This window comes from Aquarana catesbeiana, linkage group LG12 (assembly GCF_042186555.1).
Source record: "Aquarana catesbeiana isolate 2022-GZ linkage group LG12, ASM4218655v1, whole genome shotgun sequence".
NCBI classification, from domain to species: domain Eukaryota; kingdom Metazoa; phylum Chordata; class Amphibia; order Anura; family Ranidae; genus Aquarana; species Aquarana catesbeiana.
This window is the reverse complement of record NC_133335.1, coordinates 22,320,705-22,337,445: the sequence shown is the minus strand read 5'-3', so window position 1 is coordinate 22,337,445 and position 16,741 is coordinate 22,320,705. Positions and strand designations below refer to the sequence as shown.

The window sequence follows — 16,741 nt, the reverse complement described above, 5'->3', positions numbered from 1 at the left end:
GCAGAGGTTCTTAGCCTTCCATACTCCATCCAAGGCTTGAAATAATATTATTGGGCTATAAATAAGCATTTACCACTTATGCTCCAGAAGGTTTACCCCCTCTTCACGCCCAGGCCATTTTTTGCGATACAGCACTGCGTTATTTTAACTGACAATTGTACAGCCGTGTGCAACGCTGTACCCAACTAAAATGTATGTCCTTTTTTTTCCCCCACAAATTGAGCTTTCTTTTGGTGGTACTTGATCACCTCCTGCGGTTTTGTATTTTTTGCGCTATAAACAAAAAAAAGACCGACAATTAAAAAAAAATATATATTTTTCACTTTTTGCTATAAAACATTTAATAAAAAAAAAAATTACTTCATCAATTCTGCTACGGATTTTTGGTAAAAAAAAAAAAAAATCCCAATAGGCGTACATTGATTGGTTTGTGCAAAAAGTTATACTGTCTACAAACGATGGGATTTATATCTGGCTTTCAACGAGAGAGGCTGTTCTGCAAGCCAATCAGTGGGAAGTAAAGATACTCAGTTTTGTTTTCAGAAGGAAGAGCGTTTAGGTTGGGCATCACCATTGTGTTGTTCCTGACTAGGAGCCTGAAAAACAGGCAGGAGGCGGGGCAGTGACACGGAGCCTGTGGAACTGTGGCTTATACAACGTGTTGTCACCCCCATGTGCTGTTTGTGGCATCTTAGGGCTGGTGGTGTGTGTGTGTGTATATGTGTGTATATATATGTATATATATATATATATATATATATATATATATATATATATATATATAATATATATATATATATATATATATATATATATATATATATGCCTGAATATAATAGCACACTTGAATGGAATCCTTTTGTTTTTATTGGTCAGTCTGACTGACGATTTAGAAAAAAAAAATAAAAAAATAAGTGTAATATTTATTTTTTAATTAAAAAAAAAAAATAATTTATATATATATATATATATATATATATATATATATATATATATATATATATATATATATATATATATATATATATATATATATATATATATATATATATACATTTTTTTTATATTAAAAAATAAATATTACACTTCCTTTTTTTTTTTTTTTTTAAATCGGCAGTCAGACTGACCGATAAAAACAAAAGGATTCCATTCAAGTGTGCTATTATATTCAGGCAGCGGCTTCAATACTCCTTATCTAGGGTCCCCCACCTGCGCTCTAGGCTCCTCCTCTTGTTCATGTGCCACCATAGAAAGCTGCTTTCTATGGGGCATGCACCTGCAGGCTTGCACCCGAGCTGGGCTGTGTGCGGCTATAGACATGGCTACCACTGTGTCTATGTGAAGATGGAGAGAGAGAGAGCAGTGCTGGATCAGTATAGGACTCTGGTAAATATATACGGAGGTGAGGGAGCGATACACATACTGAAACTTTTTTTTTTTTTTACCTTGAAGGAGAAGTACAGCCAAAGCTCGTTTGGCTGTACTTCTCCTCTCGATCACAGGAGTGCAGTTCTTTCTGCACTCCTGTGTCCCATTTTCAGCTGGCTAAAGACCGCTGTCAGCTGACGTCACAGAGCCGGTCCAGGCTCAGGCAAGATCGCGACAATGGAGTCGGGATCCGCCCACATGCCTGGACCGGCACCTGGCTCAGCCTCTCAGTGAGCCACTGAGAGCCTGAGTCCAGCTGCTCCCACCCCCTCCACAGCCCAGCGCTCCAGTGAGCGAGGGGGCAAAGCAGAGCAGAGAGCTGGTGACTGACAGTCACCAGCTCTCTGCTCATGGAGCTGTGAGAATCGTGTGCTCGGCGGTGTTCGATCGATTGGTTCTCAGTGTTAGAGATGCCGGGGGACAGATGCAGCTTCAGACCAATCTTCTTTTATTGCAGGAAATGCATTAAGGTAAAAAAATATCTTGCCTTTAGAATCTCTTTAAAGGCTACAACAAAGTGCAAAAAAATGTGATATCTTTCTGTGATTTCCGTAGTGCAGGAGGTAATGTTATCCTCCTGCCGACAAGATCCCGGGGAATACTGGTTGGCACAGCGCATGATCGTCTTCCCACAAGATATTTTTTTTACCTGCGTTGTGTGAAGCCAATGCCATTCCAAACTATTGGGATGCCCTAATGCAGTGTACATCAACGCATGCATGGTAACACAAAGCCTAGTGTGATTGGGCTCTTCAAGTCTATGACTGCTATTGTAGATGAACCCAACAAGACAGACTTGGCTGACCATTCCTAGGAGAGCTATGCATTATGCTTAATATATTAGCACATTGACTGTGTTTTACTGTTCCAATTTTTCTCAGATTGTTGGCTAATTGACTATAAAGGGCATAAGGGGATGTCCCCCTGACCTTCCTCCTTACATACAGGTGTGAGAATCAGAACTACAGCACTCTATTTCTCTCGTAGACTGGCAAAAGTGCTTTATTTTAACCCATAAACTCTCCCTTGCTACTACAACGCAAGAAAAAGGGTTTAAGCGAATGATATCCGTTGATCATCCATCACTTCATCCCTTCTCTATCGGAAACACCTGCTGGCGATGTCTTGTATCCAGAGGCACCATGCTCCACATCTGATGGGATTGTCCCACCACCCCCGTACGAAGATTTTGGCAACAAATTCTTGACCTGTACTGTAAGTTGATGGTGACTTCTATCCAACCTCCAACCCTCACCTGAAGTGGTCCTCTTGTCTATGCTTCCTGGATCCTTCAAATCTGTGAAGAAAGACTGCCAGGGTAGTTATTTCTCACCACTGGAGAATGAAGACTATACCTTCCTTGGGGGGACTGGGCGATTTCCGATTTGAGGTGAATCGTATAAGGGATCTGGAATGTCTGCTGGCTCCAGAAACTGGACAGGAAGAACAGTTCTTTCTCACTTGGACCACATGGTCCATGTTCCACTACTCTTCGGAGTTCCTTGATTGGGCGGCTGGTGGATCTGCCATCCCCTCCTAATAGCCTTTGTTGGAGTGTATTCCTTCCTTGCTCCTTTGTGTCTTTTCTCTTTCTCATCTGTCCCTTGAATTCCCTTCTAGCAATATATTGTCCAAGGGTCGCGTTTTCACCCCGTGTGTCCGTTGACATCGGATATATGTCTGTGATTCCCTCAGCATATCTCTCATGTCAAAAACCTTAGTGTTATTAGTATATATTTCCTTGCCCTTTTCCTCACAACAAAGTATCTCGCTAAGCTATTTTTGAGGTCTCTTGCTTATAGTTATAGTGCTAATATGTATCCCTTGACTTCTGTGTAACCACCTGTTCTTTTTACATTTTCTTTTTCTTTTTTTCTTGTTTTAATCTTCTGATTTTGAACATGTATATGTGCAACTGTAAGTTTTATACTCTTATTGGTCCGAATGGACCTTTGCCTCTATTCCTACTTGGTATTAATCTACCTTTTTGTATCTCTCAATGAAATAAGATTGAACTAAATAAAGGGCATAATGGGTATAGTAGTAACTGAAGAAACACACTGTACTTTCCCTTTAAGGGGGAGAGCAGTGCCGCAGTATCGGATGCACAGAACCAGGACCTCTATGAGCGGAAAGGCTGTTGCCTGGCCGTATGTGTGTGTGTGTGTGTGTATGTGTATATGTAACGGGAACTTCAGTTTTTGAAAGTAACTAAAATGAAAGTTCATACACATATGGATTGCCCCCACAGTGGTTCTTCTCCAGCAGAAATACACAAAATGAAAAATGCCAATCCACCTGGCTCTTAAGGCTCACTCAGCCTTGGGCGCGCAGTACCTTGCTGCGCAGGCCCACTCCTGGCCTCTAGGAGGGGGCTCCCCTGACACTCCAGGCTTTCACGCTTCTCTGGTGTCCCCTCTGGTCCCCGTGACTCTCTCTTCCAGTTGTCTCAAGCTATGGTATCCCCGACTCTCTCAGCTTGCCCAACTCTCTCAGTCCACTGACCTGGAACCTCTCCCACATGGAGTGCCGTCTCAAGGACATTGCCTGGGTTTTTAAACAGTAGCACGCCTTCCTCCTGGCTGCAGCGACTGCTCCAACACCAATTCCCCTGAGCTATGCTCAGATCTGCCTTATAATGAGTGTGTGCACCTGGACACACACACAACCTGCAGAACTTCTTGAAAGCCCGGACACAAGACTGAAGACTCCATCCCTCCCAATGCTCTTTGAAGTCTTCAAGTTTCCAGCCCCAATCCAGACTTAAACTTAAAGCATAGCTTTCTCTGCTCACAAATCTTCTGCTGGAACTTCTTAAACTGCTTCTTTGAGAAGAGATATATATATATATATATATATATATATATATATATATATATATATATATATATATATATCTCTCTGGAGTGTAATAAGTAAATTGTGGCATCTGCTCGCAGAAACAGAGGAAACTGGGCCAGTATCTCCATGTGGGGCGTATATCTGGGGCGCACTGTGCTCCCGCAAGCTGCCCTTCTTCTCATTACCAGCTCTGATTGACGCCTCTGTTGTACAGTAGACTCCTAAGAACAACATCAGACTGAAACAGCATCAATGGATGAGTAGTAAGTGCGTGCTCTTACCGGATCAGGTGGACTCCACTGTCAGCGACATGGAGTCTTAAAGGCAGTGTGCCACACATGGCAGATGTAGAGATATCCAGGTAGTTGGGACCTCTGGGATGGACTCTGCGGGAACTCCAGAAACCATACGAGTCAACTGTCACTACTGGAACTCGAGACTGGAATCTTGTAGGGAGGGTGTACCAGGTGTACCAGGGCGGGACACTCACTCCCGTCAGGATAGTATGTGGAGAAAAAAAAAATGCTTCCACATAGTGCAGATAAAAGGGGGTGTTTTTATTTCTAAAAAAACAATTGTAATAATAAAAGTGATCACATTAAAATCAAGGGCAACATGGAAAGTGGTATAGCATCCCAACGCGTTTCGACCTACGGGTCTTCTACTGGGGCTGACGGTTGACTCGTATGGTTTCTGTAGTTCCCGTGGAGTCCGTCCCAGAGGTCCCAACTACCTGGATATCTCCACATCTGCCATGTGTGTCACATTGCCTTTAAGACTCCATGTCGCTGACAGTGGAGTCCACCTGATTCGGTAAGAGCATGCACTTACTACTCATCCATTGATGCTGTTTCCGTCTGATGTTGTTCTCACGGACGGATCAATATATCCATTGTCAACACTTGGAAACCTACAGTGTTTTTTCTCACGTTTTACAGTAGACTCCTGAAGACCTACCCAGCCAGCCAGGCACTACTTCAGACGTGACAGCATAAGGTAACACCATAGTGATTCCAAAATTAAAAACTTTACTTTAGAAAAAAAAAATATATATATATAATTTTTGATACTTCCATGCCGTGTCAAACACTGGGCTGTCCGTCTTTATCTCTGTGTGGTCTTGCCTCCCCTTACTAGAAGTCTGAGGATCTATTCCTACTCTGGGTGCTTTAGGCAAGCCTTTTAAATGCTCAGAGATTTCTGGACATTGTACTATTGCTTTTAACAGTACGGAGCTCAGCTGGGGATTTTCTTGAAAGACGATGCGTGTTACGAGGTACTGCAGCTTAAGAGCACATTTATTTATTTATTTTTTTATTTAGTTATTTATGTATTACAGGCATTTGTAATGTGCAGACCATTTTACACAGTGCTTTACATATTGTATATTGACATCAGTCCCAGCCCTCAAGAAGCATACACTCTAAAGGCCCTGCCTCGCATCCATACATACACATAGGAGGGTCAATTCAGACAGGTTAACCTACCAGCATGCCTTTGGAGTGTGGAAGGAAACCGGAGTGTCCAGAGAAACCTGCAAACTCCATGCAGATAGGGAATGGGGAGGGGGGGCATGCAAACTCCATTCAGGTAGTGTCTTGGTTGGGGTTCGAACAAAGATTGTACTATGTATATGCCCTTTAAAGAGCAGCTTGCAGTCCACAGCCATTAAGAGCTATATATCGGCCCCCACCCGAATTGCAAAGACTATAGTACAAAGTTAAAAAAAATAAAATACCTTGGCTACCTACCACTATTGCCTAGCCAATAGTGAATAGTCCTTTGCTTTCCCAGAATCCCACCGGAAAGCTGAGTGACGACACTATTGCCTATTTTGTTTCTAATAGCGGGCTTGCAGTCCACAGAAATTCAAGTAAAATCCCTGCCTAACCCTAACTACCCCTAAAAATGTTCCTCTCCCGCCTCCTGCTACCTACGCCGATTAACCTATATTCAGCCCGCTCTAATCCCCGGTCATGTGACCCAGCTTCCCTGTGTCAGTCAGAAGTGGCTGCAGGGAAGAAGAGGAAGCACCGACAACAGCTGGGAGAGCCTATAGGTGACATTGCTGCTCCTGGATTTCCCCAGACGTTGTCGAATGCACTCCTCTCCCCTGCAGCTGCGGCTGACTGACACAAGGAGTCTTGTGACTGGACCAGAGTGGGCTGAAAAACGGTACGGTAAGTACACTTTTTTTTTCACGTGACTCCTTGTGTCAGTCAGCCGCAGCTGCAGGGGAGAGGAGAGCATTCCTCTGCTATCAACGTGAATCACTTCTGACAAGTTTTCCTGACACCAAGAGAAAAAAGGTGACGGGTGGGTGCTCCAGCCGATTGACAGCCTCAACTCTGTTCCTGTGTGAAGTGGGAGTGTGTCTCTTCCCTCCAATCCACTTTCAGAGTTCTCCTCTTTGAGCTCTGCAGAGTGTGACTTCAGGTCTCCGCCCCCCTCTTTTTTTCTGAAAGCTCAAAGTGTATGAGTTTGCCACTTTGGCTGTAGAGTGGAGGGGGCTGCAGATAGGTACAAACTAAGTTTAACTCTATGTATCACCTGAGGCCAGTCACTTCATTGGACATATGGAAGGGTTTACAACCACTTTAAGCTATGTTTTCAGTCATCCTCATGTAGGGCGGGTGGGCACAGACACCCAGACTCTGAAGGTTTGACCTCCTGGATTGCACATTCGCTACTGCAAAGGATGGCGAGACGAATGCGAGTTGATTTGTTGTCCGTTTTTTTGTTTGTGTGCACCACTTTTTTCTCTGGAATGGAGTCCCCCCTTAAAATAAACCAATACTGTAGTTTATTGGTGTCCAAGGATCAGTTACAAAAATAAGTAGGTCGATGATGTTTTGCTGTTTTTACTCCGGTTGTGGGTCTTAAGAGCATGCTGTACATACAGTATGCACCCACCTTTGACGTGCTGCATATGTGACCACCGTACAGGAAGCTCGTGGTAGTCGTGCTTGTAGGATCTAATGCCTGCGGTCTGGTGGCGGTGGGCGCAGTCTTTGAGACTTGTACATCCTCCTTCAAAAATAGGACCCTCTTCTGTTTAAAGAGGAAGTCACACCACACCGCTCCTCACCTTTCTCGTCAGCACCTCCGTCTCTGTGTCTCGTCTAATTTACAGTGGAATTTTGGGAGGCGGATGCAAAGGCTCATATATGCAACATTTTTTTTAGCATATCCCCCCCAACTTTCTCAGATTACGATCACAAATAGGAAAAATAAAACATTACTTATATCTGCGTAGGTTGCCTGTAAACCATTGAAATGGTACGCAACCTGTCTGCATGCAGATCGTTCTTTCAGTGGATGGTGGCCCTCCATCCATAAGGAGAACCAGACCTTAGTCCCCCAGGGTGGGTCATATCAGGAATGTTGGTAGGAAGAGGTGTGCTAGAATAGATCCCATAACGCTCTTGATATAGGAATGCCTGGCATCTTATGTATTTTGTGTATCAATCGGAGAGCTCTTGTGCCCATTTTAAAATCTATTTTATTGTAGGTACATTAAAATACTGTGAAGGCATGCTATGGCTACTCCCTTTCTTCAGAACAGATATATCACATACACTGTAGATCAGCTTTTCTCAACATTTTTACGAAGAGGGATCCCTAAAATATTTTCATGTCTTTAGGAACCCTTACTGAAACCAATTTTTTGGTGGTTGGTGAGAAAAATGCCCTTTTATATTGGTGCTCAGTAGGAAGACTGCAACCCTTACAGCGGTGGTCAGTAGAAAGACTGCAACCCCAACAATGGTCAGAATGGCACTCTTATACAGTAAACAGCTAAAAAGATCATTGTGGTCGTGCTGGTGACTTTGCTATGTGGCGTTGGCTCTGGAACTATGCAAGCCGCATCGAACGTGAGGTCAGTCGGCCACTGCTCAAGAAACCCTTAGCAAGCTCTTGATCAGCCTTTCTCAAACTTTTCAACACAGAGGAACCCTTGAAATAACTTTCCGGTCTCAGGGAACCCCTTCTAAAAAAAAAATGACTATTTCTACAACTCATGATACATTAGTGTGATGGTCAGTGGGAAGAATGCTTCTTAGACTTGTGTCATTGGGAAGAATTACCCCCTTAAAGATTGCTAAAAAGATCAGTGGAACTTATCTGAGAAGCAGAAATTGCTTATTGCTCAAGGAACCTCTAGCATCCTCTGGTGGAACCCTAGGGCTCCAGGGAACCCTGATTGAGAAACCCTGCTCTGGAGGAACAGTAGGTTTTCATGGAACCCTGGTTAAGAATGGCTGCTCTAGATCAACCTTTCTCAACTTTTTTTTTTTTTAATCACACAGGAACCTTTAATAAAACGTTCCAACCTCAGGGAACCTCTGCTAATAATTATTATATCTCCAGCTCTTGCTACATTAGTGTGAGGGTTGCTGGGAAGAATGCTTTTAACGTTTGAGGTCAAATGGCTCAAAAGATCATTGCTGTGAGTGGTTACTTATCTGAGAGGCAGAAATTGCTCATTGCTCAAAGAACCCCAAGCAACCTTTTTGGAGGAACCCTAGTTGAGAGAGGCTGCTCTAAATGCAAGAAAGCTTTACCATAATTACAGAATATGTGTGAGGCTAAATACAGACGATATACAGATTTTGTCTGATTTTGGGCTGTTTTTATTATGTTTAGCCTATATTTAGCTACACGTATACTCTGTACTTGCAATCAGCCTTTCTCAACCTTTTTTACTCAGAGAGAAACCCTTGAAATAATTATTACATCTCAGGAGACTGCCTGGTAAGATTAGTCTATTGGGGGTCATTGGGAAAATGCCCCTTACATTGGTGGTGGTAAGTGGGAATAATGCCACCCTTACAAGGGTGACCAGTATGACACCTTTGCAATCATGCTGTTGGCTCTGCCAAGTGACATGGAACCTGGAACTATGCAGGCACCATCAGAAGGGAGGTCAGTTAGACCCAGCTCAAAGAACACCTAACAACCCTGGAGGAGCCCTATGGTTCCATGGAACTCTGGTTGAACTTGGCTAATCTAGAGCGTTTGTGACACACCTGTTCTGAAGAAATGTTGCTAAGCCATTAAGGCTGGGTTCACACCATTGCGAATGGGATGCGGGTTCCCCCACATCCCATTCGCAATAGCAGGAGATTTTGACCAGCTCTCTATGAAGCCGGTTCACATATCTCCGCTGCGGCTCTGGTGCGAATTTTGCACTGGAGCCCTGTGCGTCTTTTGGTCCGTTTCAGGTCAACATTCGGGCTGAAATCGGACCTGAAACGGTGAACCGGGACGCACTGAATTGCGGCGATGGTGTGAACCCAGCCTTCAAGAACTTCAAGTAGGTAAAAGACAACTGCTGGTATATGTGGACCACAAATAATTTATATGCTGATTTGGTTAAATCTGCAAGTGTTTTTTTTTTTTTTTTTTTTTTTTACCTCTACGTTTCCTTTTATACTGGCCTTTTTAAAAAAAAAAAAAAATGTATTTTAGATCTACACAAAAAAGGGTTATGTAGATGTATGTAAAATTTGAAGCATTGGACAAGAACAAGAGGCACTTCTCTAATTCTAGGTGTCAAGGTATAGACATTACAATGTAATGGTCCTAATAGGTGCTATCATGCCAAAATGGAGAGTCTCTTTGCACACAATTGTACGGTGCGAGTTTTGTTGAAGCTCATCTTTGGCACTGTAGAAGGTGCATGATTGAGCTTTATGAATGTATAGTAAGTAATAGTAATTTGATGTTACATGTGGAGTATTGCTTGGTTATAGCAGGAATGGGCTAAAGAAATGAACTAGAGATGAGGCATCAACAGGGAGGTGATAGAAATCCAGATACTGTTGGGGGGGGGGGGGGGTAGAACTGGCCCTTTTGAAACAACAGATATTTTAGAGGTTGGATGAAAGGTTTAGGCCGGCTATGGTCGGATCTAAATTTAGCTGGTTTAGCAGTAAAAGGCTGAATTTTAAACCATCTATGGGCAGGCTGGTTGTATTCAAGTTGATCTATGGATCGACTGCAGTACAACCAGTCTTTCAGGGTTTTTTGTTTTTTTTTTCGAGTTAAAGCTATCAGTAGTAGTGATCATTGTATTCTGATGGGGGAGAAACCTCTCGCTGTCAGAATACAATAGCTCAGTGGGAGGGATTCCCCCATGAACACCCAATGTGTTGATGGTGGTATTGAGCAATTTTCTTTCCTTTCAACCTGTGATTGAAGGAAAGAAAATTGCATAATCTATGGCTTGCTTTGGTGTAGTTATAACACTACTCAAAACAAATAAATGATACATTTTAAAGAGGTCTGTACATACAGAACTGGCAGAAGGATTTGCTTCCAAAAGAGGGACAGTTAATGCCGAGCGCTACACTGACATCCAAAGCAACACTACAGCAAAGTTTTCAAAAATGCTATTTTTTTTAGCAGTCACTTGACTTTATGGACCTTGCTTTGTGTACTGGTGTGCAGTCATGTTGGAACGGCAAGAGGCCATCCCCAAACTGTTCCCACAAAGTTGGGAGCATGAAATTGTTCAAAATGTCTTGGTATGTTGACGCCTTAAGAGTTCCCTTCACTGGAACTAAGGGACCAAGCCCAACCCCTGACAAAACAACCCCACACCATAATCCCCCTCCACCAACTGATTTGGACCAGTTCACAAAGCAAGGTCCAAGCAAGGTATTGTAAAGGCAATATGTTTGGTAATATAGTGTGTGTGTGTGTGTATTATATATATATATATATATATATATATATATATATTATCTCACAAAAGTGTTGAACTTCCAGTGACCAGTATTAGAGAGTGAGAGCGATAACTCCAAATTTAACACACCTGCTCCCCATTCACACCTGAGACCTCATAACACAAACAAGTCACATGACACCGGGGAGGGAAAATGGCTAATTGGGCCCAATTTGGACATTTTCACTTAGGGGTGTACTCACTTTTGTTGCCAGTAATTTAGACATTAATGGCTGTGTGTTGAGTTATTTTGAGGGGACAGCAAATTTACACTGTTATACAAGCTGTACACTCACTACTTTACATTGTAGCAAAGTGTCATTTCTTCAGTGTTGTCACATGAAAAGATAGAATAAAATATTTACAAAAATGTGAGGGGTGTACTCACTTTTGTGGGATACTATATATATTATAGCCTGTCAGCATTAACGGATCTGATTTTTATAAATCCCCCCCCCCCCATAACATAGTTTTATTAATGGACAATCCATTATTCCACTCTATGCTTTATATCAGATCAGTGGGACTGTCGGCTGTCTCTCATTTTTACAACTCTATAAGCTTTTCCTTCTTGAATAATCCTCAATTTGTAAATAAAACAGACCTTTGTAGTGTGCAACAAAAACATCAACCAAAAAAAAAAAAAAAAAAAATGTCAGTTGATGTAACACATTTTGTAAATGAGAACAAACCTTTGCAACACTCAACATTAAAAACAAACAAACAAAAACACCAAAGGAAACAAATGTTGCATTTCGTTATTTGTAGATATATTTTTTGTTTTGTTTTGTGAGGATGATTCCCCGGTGTCAGCCCCTCGGCAGCCCCTGTGGTTTGCAGTACACATATTTACCTTTTTGCCGGTCAGGACTGTGTGTGCTATTTCTGTCCAGGATGCTAACGGCTGCCATACAGCCCAGGCGTGGTCCACTTGTCTGCCGTGACCCAGCCCATCCTGACATGCCAAGAGGGCAATCTGTGGTTTATAAAGTGACAGGAGAACATGGGAGAGCTGTGTTTTGCCATTCCTTAAAGGGGCGATCAACCGGAATTCTACACAACAGGGGAACATTTTTCCTATATTAGTGCATGTATATGTATATGTAGGTGTGTGTGTGTGTATATGTTTTTATATATATATATATATATATATATATATATATATATATATATATATATATATATATATATATAAAAATTATATGTATGTATGTATGTGTGTATATATATAATATGTATGTATGTGTATACAATGCCTTGCAAAAGTATTCACCCCCCTTGGCATTTTTCGTGTTTTGTTGCCTTACCACCTGGAATTAACATGGATTGGATGAGGATTTGCATCATTTAATTTACAGAACATGCCCACAACTTTGAAGATGTTTTTTTTTTTTATTGTGAAACAAACAACAAATAGGACAAAATAACAGAAAAAAAGTCAAAGTGCATAACTATTCACCCCCCTAAAGTCAATACTTTGTAGAGCCACCTTTTGCGGCTATCACAGCTCCAACTCGCTTTGGATAAGTCTCTATGAGCTTGCCACTTCTTACCACTGGGATTTTTGCCCATTCCTCCTTGCAAAACTGCTCCAGCTCCTTTAAATTGGATGGTTTGCGCTTGTGAACAGCAATCTTTAAGTCTGACCACAGATTTTCTATTGGATTGAGGGCTGGACTTTGACTAGGCCATTCCAACACATTTACATGTTTCCCCTTAAACCACTCAAGTGTTGCTTTAGCAGTGTGTTTGGGGTCATTGTCCTGCTGGAAGGTGAACCTCCGTCCTCGCCTCAAATCACACACAGAGTGGTACAGGTTTTGCTCAAGAATATCCCTGTATTTAGCACCATCCATCTTTACCCTCAACTCTGACCAGTTTTCCAGTCCCGACTACTAAAAAACACCCCCACAGCATGATGCTGCCACCACCATGTTTCACAGTGGGGATGGTGTTCTTTGGGTGATGTGATGTGTTGGGTTTGCGACAGACATAGCGTTTTCTTTGATGGCCAAAAAGTTCAATTTTAGTCTCATCAGACCAGAGCACCTTCCTCCATACATTTTGGGAGTCTCCCACATGCCTTTTCCCAAACTCAAAATGTGCCATTTTGTTTTTTGCTGAAAGTAATGGCTTCCTTCTGGGCACTCAGCCATAATGCCCAACTTTATGGAGCGTACGGCTTATTGTGGTCCTATGTACAGATACTCCAGTCTCTGCTGTGGAACTCTGCAGCTTCTCCAGGGTTACCTTAGGTCTCTGTGCTCCTCTCTGATTAATGTCCCCCTTGCCTGGTCTGTGAGTTTTGGTGTGCGGCCGTCTCTTGGCAGGTTTGCTGTTGTGCCATGTTCTTTCATTTGGTTATGATAGATTTGATGGTGCTCCTAGGGATCATCAAAGATTTGGAAATTTTTTTATAATCTAACGCTGACTTGTACTTCTCAACAACATTGTCCCTTACTTGTTTGGAGAGTTCCTTGGTCTTCATGGCAGTGTTTGGTTAGTGGTGCCTCTTGCTTAGGTGTTGCAGCCTCTGGGGCCTTTCAAAAAGGTGTGTATATGTAATGACAGATCATGTGACACTTAGATTGCACACAGATGGACATCATTTCACTAATTATGTGACTTCTGAAGATGATTGGTTGCACCAGAGCTTTTTATGGGCTTCATAACAAAGGGGGTGAATACATACGCACATGCCAATTATCAGTTTTTTTATTTCTGAAAAATAGTTTTATGTATTTATTTTTCTAATTTCACTTCACCAACTTAGACTATTGTGTTCTTATCCATCACATATAATTAAGATTAAAAAAAAACATTGAACAAAAGGCTGTAATGTAACAAAATAGGTAAAAAGCCAAGGGGGGTGAATACTTTTACAAGGCACTATGTATATATGTGTGTTTTTGCGTTTTTACAGCAATTTTGCCGCGATTTTTACCCTGTTTCTTTCCGCGATTTTGCACAGGTCAAAAGGTCACCAATGTAAAAAGGCGAAAAACACCTGTAATCTGCCCAAAAAGAAGCTTGTGTACTTTTTTGAGCTTCAGGCATTTTGCTTCAGGCTACAAAACGCTCAGATGTGAACAGGGGCCATTTAAATTAATGGGCATTTGCTTGTTGGGTGTTTTTCTGGCCTTTTTTCTGGCTTTTTATGAGTGTTTTACGAGCTGAAAACGCTCAGGTGTGAATGCAGCCCCAAAGGGGTTGTAAACCCTCGTTTACAAAAAATAAAATAAAAAATAGCAAACATGTCATACTTGCCTCCTCTGTGCAGTTGGTTTTGCACAGAGTGGCCCCGATCCTCAACTTCTGTTGGCGGTTCCTCCCCGCATTGTGTGTCCATGTTGGAGAAGGCTCTCCTAAGGTGGACACCCGCTCGGGCGCGCTCCCGAGTCTTGCTTCTGTGTATATTCACACAGAATGCAGGACTTGGCCCCGCCCCCTGCATCATTGGATTTGATTGACAGCAGCAGGAGCCAATGACTGCGCTGCTATCAATCTATCCAATCAAGAGCTGAGACAACGGGCGGAGAGGTAGACCGTGTCTCCGCCGAGGGGAGCGAACAAGCTCAGGTGAGTAAAACGGGGGAGCTTGTCAGTGAGAGAAGTTTTTTCACCTTAATGCATAGGATGCAGGTGAAAAAACACTAGGGTTTACAACCCCTTTATGGTCCTCATCCTATCAGAGCTCCCAAATTATATCAAAGCCCCCCCTATACACCACCTTAGGGTTCTCCCCCATCACATCAGATTCCTCCCTAATACATGAGAGCCCCCATCACATCAGAGTCCCTCCTATATTTGAATGCCCCTCCCCACCTACCTTCGATCACATCAGAGTACCCCATGACAGAGTCTCCACATTACATCAGAGTCCCCCATCACAGAGTTCTTTAATCCAGAGCAATCTGGGTCTCATGGTCTTGAAACCTCAGGGAACCCAATGAGAAACACTGCTATATTATTTATATACATATATGTATATACATATACACAGTGCATATGTGTGTGTGTGTGTACAAGAGGCCTATGAGGTTCTTGCGATTATTACCAGCAGCTATAGCCTCTAGCAATAATCACTATGTGTTCTTCTGGCTTCCCATGCCCCCCCCCCCCCCTTTCCCCCTGCTGGGAGAACACAATGGCTCAGCGGGAGGGATTCCCCCATCAACACTAACTGTGTTGAATCAAACGATTTTTCTTTCCTGCAACCCGTGGTCTCCAATTAATGATGGTTTACAGTAACCAGAAGTAACATAACTGGCGATCTTGATGAATTGGCTACTTTGACAGAACACCGGCTTAAGAGGGGATGGTAGGCGGAAAGGATCTTTCTATGGAAGGAGAAGCATGGGATGGCTATTGCCGCAGGATGGATTCCCCCCCAACAAAACTGACTGTGTTGATGGGGGAATCAAGCAATTTTCTTTCCTAAAACCTGTGGTTGCAGGAATGAAAATCTCACCATCTATGGACATTATCCCCGTCCATAGATCTCACCATCTATGGACACCAGCCCCGTCCATAGATCTCACCACCTATGGACACCAGCCCCGTTCATAGGTCTCACCATCTATGGACACCATCCCTGTCCATAGATCTCACCATCTATGGACACCAGCCCCGTCCATAGATCTCACCATCTATGGACACCATCCCCGTTCATAGATCTCACCATCTATGGACACCAGCCCCGTCCATAGATCTCACCATCTATGGACACCAGCCCCGTCCATAAATCTAACCAACTATGGACACCAGCCCCGTCCATAGGTCTCACCATCTATGGACACCATCCCCGTTCATAGATCTCACCATTTATGGACACCAGCCCCGTCCATAGATCTAACCAACTATGGACACCAACCCCGTCCATAGATCTCACCATCTATGGACACCATCCTCGTTCATAGATCTCACCATCTATGGACACCAGCCCCGTCCATAGATCTCACCATCTATGGATGGAGATGGTAGTCGGGAAGGATCTACCTGTGTACCTGCGGAAGGAGAAGCACAGGGTGGCCAGGGTGCAGATGTACAGTAGTAGTGTAGGCAATGGCACAGTAATGGCAATGGCACAGTAACAACAGAATTACAGGCTTTATATTAGAGTGGTGATAGCGAACCTTGGCACCCCAGATGTTTAGGAACTACACTTCCCATGATGCTCAACTACACTGCAGAGTACATGATCATCATGGGAAATGTAGTTCCAAAACATCTGGGGTGTCAAGGTTCACCATCACCGTATGAGAGGCTTGAAGGAGTTTGTTACTTTACAGATCTTTTGGCAGGGAAAACCTAAATGTAGCATTTTGTGTTTTAATGGGAAATGTCCTTCCCTGGTATTGTGGCTCCTTAGTGGAAATTGAAGAAAAGGAAGATGGCGATTTTGTTCTTAGCGGCGGAAGATGCTGAACTGTTCGACTTTCACTACAAAATTGGCTGCTGTGATCTGGTTGCAAGAGACAACATAGCAGCCCATATCGCGTACAGCAGCGCTGCGCCGTAACCACTCAGAAACCAGCTGATCAAAGGCGGCTTCTAATTAGTTGATTAGTTAAGTCGCAAAGCTGGTTGTCGCATTCCCATTATTAGATAACTTCGCAAAGAATTAGGGCTGCACCGGTACTAGTATCGGTATCAATATCGGTGCCGATACCGAGTATTTGCACAAGTATCTGTACTCGTGCAAATGCACCGATACCTGAAACCGATACTTTCAGGCTCGGT

The 16,741-nt window shown here is 43.0% G+C and overlaps 1 protein-coding gene across 2 annotated transcripts in view; it reads left to right on the top strand.

The window, feature by feature from the left end:
- Positions 1 to 16,741, top strand: part of ZBTB46 (zinc finger and BTB domain containing 46) — a 101,563-nt gene that overhangs the window by 11,471 nt on the left and 73,351 nt on the right. The window lies entirely within an intron of this gene.